At 45.2% G+C, this 8069-nt stretch overlaps 1 long non-coding RNA gene across 1 annotated transcript; it reads left to right on the top strand.

Annotated features, from left to right (window-relative positions):
• The first annotated feature begins 391 nt into the window (after positions 1 to 391).
• Positions 392 to 4788, top strand: LOC126947247 (uncharacterized). The gene is made up of 2 exons (XR_007722979.1): positions 392 to 601; positions 1226 to 4788. It is a non-coding gene; the product is annotated as an uncharacterized LOC126947247 (long non-coding RNA).
• Positions 4789 to 8069: the final 3281 nt, after the last annotated feature.

Below are 8069 nucleotides of genomic sequence, written 5' to 3'. Positions count from 1 at the left end.
CACACACACAAAAATAGCCCCTTTGTTCCAAAAACATGGACATTTTACATTTCTACTTAAAGTGTGCGCACACTGACTGAAGCTCTGTGTTGCAGTGATATGTGCTGCTAGGATTGTGGCTCTGTTTCGAATTTGCTAGCCAGGCTATGGCTTTCCAGTCAGGTATTTTTTGTTTTGTTCATGTTGTTGCTGTCGTTGGGCTGTGTGAATTTCCCTCCACTGCCCAGCCAGATTTCCTTTCCGGTGGGCGGGCTTAGTGTCTCATCCGGCAGCCCTGTTTCAGTGTCTCCTTTCCAGGCAGCCCTTTTTCCTGTGATCTGGGCCGAGTGTCCCTGTTTCCTCTCCGGCAGATTTCTGGGCATGTCTCATCCGGCAGGGCCTCTCAGTGTTTCCTGGTGATCTGGGCCGAGTGTCTCATCTGGCAGCCCTGTTTCCTGGTGATCTGGGCTGAGTGGCTCCATGAGAAGTTGCACCCATCTTCTCCAGTAGTGCATCTTTTCACAGCAAGCAAAACATTTTCACCACGTTTCTAGTGGGACAGGCACTAGCTCTTTTCTGGGCATCAGGAGACCTGGCTTTGTTCTGGTTCAAGCAACAGCTGGTGAGTTACCAAAGACAAGTCGCATCTGGCCCCTGGTCCTTTGCTTTATAAGTAGAATCACAGTCCGAGTGGGCATCACTGCCCTGGTCTCTATGCGGTGCTGAGTGTTGTGGGGATGATGGCTAAGTGTCAGGGTGCATTTCCACCACTAGGGGATTACAGGCCAGCCAAAGACACAGGAGGAAAGCTAACAGCCCCGGGCAGGTACACAGAACCAGAGGAGTTTGGAAGGGTGGTTCCAAGCTCCTTGGTGTGATTGATGTGATCACAATAAACATTTTATCTCTAAGTCTTGGGCCATTGGACCAAGAGAAGAGAGAGCTGGTGTTGAGTTGTAGTGAGAGGTGCGTGGTTCGTGTGCCTGCTGAGCCTGGCTGGGACTCAATTCCATTGAGTCCCATTCCATTTTACCTTCTGTTTCCACCTTTTTCATGCTCCTGCTTGTTTCTCCAGAAAAAAATGCAATAAATTCCTTTCAAAAACTTTACAAAAGCCATAGATGCTTATTGAAAATAGTTCAAATGATATGGAAGACAGAAAGATAGTGAGTGTTTTTCTGTTGTGTGTTTGGATGAATGTGTCTTTGGGGTAGTCACTATTAACACTGGGTGTATTTCCTTCCAGATCTTTTCCAGTGTACCTACAAATATATATGTACACATTGTAAAAAACAAAATAGTACCTGATAAACATTGAGTTCCCCTACTCCCACTGCGCAGTCTACATGGACATCCTTTCATGGTGATACGATGAGACCTGATCGACTCCTTTTGTTCGCTGGAGTGGCAGGTAATAATAGCTACAGATAACTCACCTTCAGTGGGCATTTACCATGTGACAGGGTCTGTGCTCCAGGCAGGCTACATGAAGTGGGTCTTAAGGCTTTTTACAACAATGCTATGGGTGAACACAGTAATTGTTAACATTTTGCAAATGATAGAATTGCAGTAGAGAGAAGCAAAGCTGCTTGCTCAAACTCATGGCACGATTCCTGAGAGAGAGAGAGAGAACACACTTTTAAAACAATTGTTGTTATAGTCAGGTGATTTATGATCATTTCAAGAAATAGTGCATTCAGTGAATACATTTCAGGGTCTGGTACAGTCTGGGAGCTGTTCCTGAAAATGCACTGGGCTAGAGGTAAGGGAGCGGTCCATTGGCCCTGGGCCCCTAGTGCAAGGAGGGAGGTCCCGGGGAGAGGGGGCATGGAGAGGAGGTCTCTGAACAAACCTTGCAACATCCATTTCTGCTGAGTCTGGTCCGAGGTCTGGTTCTTGACATGTACACTTTTCAGAGATACTTGGTTTTGATTTTTATCATGGCTCACCTGAGCAGCCATGGTTTCAAACTGCCTGGAGATGTGGTCTGGCAGGCCAGTGCTATGCCCATCCTTCCCGCTCCTGCAGGAGGGGAGTCATCCTGGGACTAGAGGGCTTCGCCTGTAATCAGCTATCTCATAATAAGTGGATTTGATGCTGGTTTCGCTAGGTCAGGAAATTTCCCATTTGGAAGGAAAACTGATACTTGTTTTTGGGTTTTGCTGAGGAGCCACAGGGTTTAGAGCAGGGACTGGAAGTTTGTTGAGACACACGTGAGTGCACTCAAACATCTTCCATGAAACGTGGAAATAAAGACAGTGTTCCAGAGAGGTCCCTGGCTTTGGGATATAAATATTTCTGTAACAGAATGGCACTGGATGTCTGCTGTATTTTTTTCTCTGCTATTTTGGCAAGTTTTATTTGGGTGTGTGTCTCCTGTACAGAAGGTATGACATCAGTTTTTGCCACCAAGTATTTACAGCCGTTGGTCCCTCCTATGTGGGTCACTTTTGTGCCGTGGTTTCTTTGGGGAAATTGTAGGTCTCCTACCCAAAGCACATTGCCCATTTCAAGGTGCTCCTGGTTTCTGAACACCTGTGGCAGTGCCTTCCATGTGGGTGAAGCCAGCCGAGAAAGTACCCCTCCCCAGGAGGTGGGGACTGGTGATTGCCTGAGTGAGGAGGCCGGGGATGAGCCCTGGACTAGAACTTGTGACTGGCTGCTTTTCCTTCCCCTCCTCTCCCTCCTATTTTTCCACCACCCCCACTTTTTAAAAATTTCTTATTAAAAATTAAGCAATTATTTTTGTTTCCTTTATTCGCTATTCCTTGCTAATCATATGCAGAGTGAGCCTGGGACAGTGGAAAGGAAAGTTGTACTTAGCTTCAGATGATCCTACCAGCCCCGCATTGAGGGGCTTCCGCCAGGCGGCATTGTCAAGTGGCGTTGTGGAGGTTCTCCTTTCAGTCCTCAGCATTAACCAGCAGAGGCAGGTGGTACTTATTCCTGGTTAATGTTGAGGAAGTTGAGCTCAAAGTGGCTAAGGGAACTTCCCAAAGTCACATAGGAAGTAGCAGAGTAGAACCAAACACAGATTGTCTCTGAATCAGGCAGGTCGTCAGATTCCAAAATGGGCTCTTAATTTTTGGAGGTCAAAAAGCTGAACAGACACAGATATTTCTTTTTTTTTTCTTTTTTTTTTTTTTTTTTTTTTTTTTTTTTTTTTTTTTTTTTGAGCTAGGGTTTTTGCTATGCTGCCTAGGCTGGTCTAGGCTCAAGCTGTCCTCCTGCCTTAGCGTTCTGAGTGCTGGGCTTACAGGTTTGTGTCACCACACCCAACAGAACAGACATTTCTTTAAAGAAGACATACAAATGGCCAAAAAATATGTGAAAAAAATGCTCAGTATCACTTATAATCAGAGAAATGCAAATCAAAACCACAGTGAGGTATCATCTCACCTGTTAGGATGGGTATTATCAAAAAGACAAAAAATAACAAGTGCTGGTGAGGATATGGAGACAAGGGAGCTCTTACACACTGTAGGGGGGTGTAAACTAGAGCAGCTGGCTGGGCGCGGGGCACACGCTGACATCCCAGCACTTTGGGAGGCCGAGGCGGGCAGATCACCTGATGTCAGGAGTTTGAAACCAGCCTGGCCAACATGGTGAAACCCCGTCTCTACTAAAAACACAAAAATTAGCTGGGAGCGGTGGATCACACCTGTAATCCCAGCACTGTTGGGCGGCTGAGGTGGGCGGGTCACTTGAGGCCAGGAGTTCAAGACCAGCCTGGCCAACGTGGTGAAACCCCATCTCTACTAAAAAATACAAAAATTTGCCAGGTGCAGTGGCGGGTGCCCGTAATCCCAGCTACTCAGGAGGCTGAGGCATGAGAACCACTGGAACCCGGGAGGCGGATGCTACAGTGAGCAAGCCGAGATTGCACCACTGTACTCCAGCCTGGGCAACAGTGAGACTCTGTCTCAAAGAGAAAAAAGAAAAAGAGTAAGAGTAAGCTAGGGCACCCACTATGGCAAACAGTATGGAGGTTCCTCAGAAAACTGCAAATGAAATTACAGTGTGATCCAGCAGTCCCACTACAGTGTAGATACCCAAAGAAAAGGAAATCAGTGTCGGAGGGGCATCCGCACCTCTGTGTTTCCTACAGCACTGTTCACCATAGCCAAGATATGGAATCAGCCTCGGTGTCCAACAGCAGATGATGGATAGAGAAAATGTGGTGTTTATACACAGTGGAGTACTATTCAGCCATAACACAGGATGAAGTCCTGTTATTCTCAGCAACGTGGATGGAACTGGAAGATATTATGAAATAAGCCAGGGACAGAAAGTTACACAGCACATGTTCTCTTATGTGGAAGGCAAAAAAGAGTGGATCTCATGGAAGTTGAAAGTAGACAGAGGATCCTAGAGGGTGAAGGGTGGGGGAAGAGGGAGATAGGGAGAAATTTGTTAAAGGATACAAAATTATAGCTGGATAGGAATAAGTTCTAGTGTTCTATAACATAGGATGACTATAGTTAACAAGAATATATAGTTTCAGGCTGGGCGCGGTGGCTCATGCCTGTAATCCTAGCACTTTGGGAGGCTGAGGTGGGTGGATCACCTGAAGTCAGGAGTTTGAGACCAGCCTGGCCAACGTGGTGAAACCCCGTCTCTACTAAAAATACAAAAATTAGCCGGGCATAGTGGTGGGTGCCTGTAACCCCAGCTACCAGGGAGGCCGAGGCAGGAGAATAGCTTGAACCTGGGAAGCAGATGTTGCAGTGAGCTGAGATCACACCACTGCACTCCAGCCTGGGCAACAGAGCAAGACTTTGTCTCAAAAAAAAAAAAAAAAAAATAGAATATATAGTTCCAGATAATTGGAGGAAGGGTATTGAACGTTACCAACACAAAGAAATGATAAATGTTTGAGATGGTGGATATGCTAATTATGCTGATCACATACATTACATGTATTATAACATCACTATGTGTACTCCATACATATGTACAGTACACAATTATGTGTCAATTAAAAAAGAAAAAGCTGAACTTAGATTGGAATGGCTATGAAGTAGCTAGCTTTTTCATATTTTTGATATAGACCCTAGGCATTTATTTTAAGTAAACTACCCTTGGCTTCAGGAAATGTTTAGTATTTGAATTTTAGCCTTGCATTTTATAATACAGAGAAGTAAAACTGTAGGCTTGCTTTAGATACAGTCACAGGGGTTTGCCGTGATGACTTTTTTATGTAATAAGGGGGAAATATACCTTAATTAATAGGCATACATGCTCATTTTTCTCCCTCGTACACATTTTTAGTTGTTGTCCAGGCATTGTGATACTTATGTAAACAGTATGCGATATCTTAGGTAGGAATCAGAATTTTAAGGTAAGAATACTTAGAGTTATATATTTTTCAAACTTTCAAACTGGACATTTTACATGTCCATTATATAACTGTAATTAAATTTTCAAAAAGACAATACCTGTCTTTAATATGGGTGATGCTCTAGCATTTTTTTTTTTTTTTTTTTTTTTTTTTTTTTTTTTTTTTTTTTTTTTTTTGGACAGCGTCTCACTTTCTCCCAGGCTGGAGTGTAGTGGTGCGATCATGGCTCACTGCAGCCTCAGCCTCATAGGCTCGAGAGATCCTCCCACCTCAGCCTCCCAAGTAGCTGGGACCACAGGTGTACAACACCATGCCCAGCTAATGTTTAAAATTTTTTGCAGAGACAGGGCCTCCCTCTGTTGCTCAGGCTGGTCTGGAATTCCTGGGTTCAAGTGATTCTCCTGCTTCATCCTCCCAAAGTGCTGTGATTACAGGCATGTGCCACTGCCTGGCCCCATATAAGTGGGATGATGACTTGAGCCTAGGAGTTCCACACCAGCCTGGGTAACATGGCACAAGACCCTGTCTCTACAAAAACTAAAAAAATTAACTGGTCATGGTGGCACCTGCCTGTGGTCCCAGCTACTCCAGGAGGCTGAGGCAGGAGGATAACTTGAGCCCAGGAGTCGAGGCTGCAGTGAGCTCTGATCTTGTCATTGCATTCCAGCCTGGGTGACAGAGTGAGACCTTGTCTCTTAAAAAAAGTTACTGGCTACCTGATTATTCATAGGAAAAAAACCTGAACTCTGATCTAAACCTCATACCTCGTACAAAAATTAACTCAAAATGGATCATGGACTAAAATGTAAAATGCAAAATAAAGATGAAAAGAGGAGCTAGAGACTGGGAGAAACTATTTGCAAACCACATGTCTGATAAAGGACTCATATCTATAATATATAAAGAACTATCCAAATTCAGCAGTGAAACCAAATCATCTACTTTGAAAATGAATAAAAGACCTGAAGAGACATTTCAGATAACATATAAGCACATGAAAAGATGTTCAACATCATGAGCCATCAGAAAAATGCACACTAAAGCCACGTCACTATACACCTATCAGAATGCCTAAAATAAAAAGTAGTAACAAGACCAATGCTGGTGAGGATGCGGGGAAACGGGATCACTCACACTTGGCTGGTGGGAATGGAAGATGGTACAGCCATTCTGGAAAACAGCTTGACAGTTTCTTAAAAAACTAAATGTGCAATTGCCATAGGAGGCAGCACTCACATTCATGGGCAGTTATCCCAGAGAAATGAAGACTTATGTTCACACAAAAGCCTTTATGTATCTGTTCATAGCAGCATTATTTATAAAGGCTAGAAACTGGAAACAGCCCGGAGACTGCTCAGCAGGTGAATGGTTAAACAAACTGGTGCACCCAGGCCCCAGATACCACTCTGCAGTAGTTAATGACATCCGTTGTTCATCAGTCTTTCAAACTAGAAACCACCATCATGCTTAATCCCCTTTTTTCCATCCTGGGTCTGAGTGGATTTCATTTTGCATTTCTTTCCAATGCATTTTCCCTCTGTCCTTTCTGGTTGCGCCTCATGCCTCATTTGAACTGTTGTAAGAGCCACCGAATTGTTTCTCTGCCTCATCATGGAATCCTTTCTACACTTCATGCCCCGCATTGCCATTGGAACAATCTTTCCAAAACATGAACAAACTAACTTAAAAGAAATATCCCAGGTAGCCTTCCAAATAAGTATAAGCTTTCTGTTAGAAGTTTGACTTCTTGTCTATAGGGAACCCCAGGACTGTAGAGAGACGGATTTGCTGTCTGCATTTTAAGATCAGGCAGAAATCCCTGGAGGGGCCCATGTGGAATAGTGGCACAAATACTGGTTCTAGAATCAGAAGCCCTCATATCCTGGTTCTAACACTAGCTGGATGTTCTTGGGAAAGTTTTGGTTTCAAACCTCAGAAACTCCATTTCTTAAGAAATGGAGATGAGGAAGCATACTGAAGGGATCACACAAGGCTGCTGGGAGGAGCGGATGAGGGGCATGGTGAACATGCTGTGTAATCCGTGAAGCACGTCGTATGTGTGAGAAGTGGAGCTGTGTGGATAGCGGTTCTGGAATCATTGTATGAAAACGATGGAAAGCACATTCGTAGTTCTGCCTGATGATACCACTGGGCACCTGTGTTGTACATGCCTGCAACATGGGTGAGGCCCGGGTCAGTACAGCTCACAGTTTGGTTTTCATGCAGTTAGAAAGGCCCGAGAGGACCCTTCCCCCCTCCAGCTGTAGGAAGGAGGCGGCTGTCTCCTGCTTATATTTGGTGGGATTGTCTGTGGCTCCTTAGGGACAGGAATGCAGGGAGTGGGGGAAGAAAGCCGGCCTGACTGCTCGCTAGTCAGCCTTCCCCCAGGGAGGAGTGGAGGGGTCATTTCGTGGTAACTTGCCAAGTCTTTCTTAACCCATCTGCTCTTAGAAATGACCAGCATGACAAGTAAAAGACCCGTTAGAGACAGATGGGCTGTGTGTCCCCTGCGTTTATGGCTTTGTGGCCTCAGAGCTGCCAGAACTCGATAGCTTTCTGGGGAATGCTGGGTCAGCCAAGGGGCTGAAAATAGTGAGAGGAAGAAAATTCCCCCTCGCTGCTCTGGTCTGGGAGTGATTACTGAGGAGAGCGGCATGGAGGGCCCAGCCGTGGGGTCCCTCTCAAGCACACCCTCACCGCAGTGGGAATGCGGGTCTCAACCTCCCTAGGCCTCCGTGATTTTCGTCTG

Source organism: Macaca thibetana, unplaced genomic scaffold (genome assembly GCF_024542745.1).
Source record: "Macaca thibetana thibetana isolate TM-01 unplaced genomic scaffold, ASM2454274v1 unplaced_scaffolds9, whole genome shotgun sequence".
NCBI classification, from domain to species: Eukaryota; Metazoa; Chordata; class Mammalia; order Primates; family Cercopithecidae; genus Macaca; species Macaca thibetana.
Note: the sequence above shows the minus strand (reverse complement) of the source record. Positions and strands in the feature narration are given on the sequence as shown.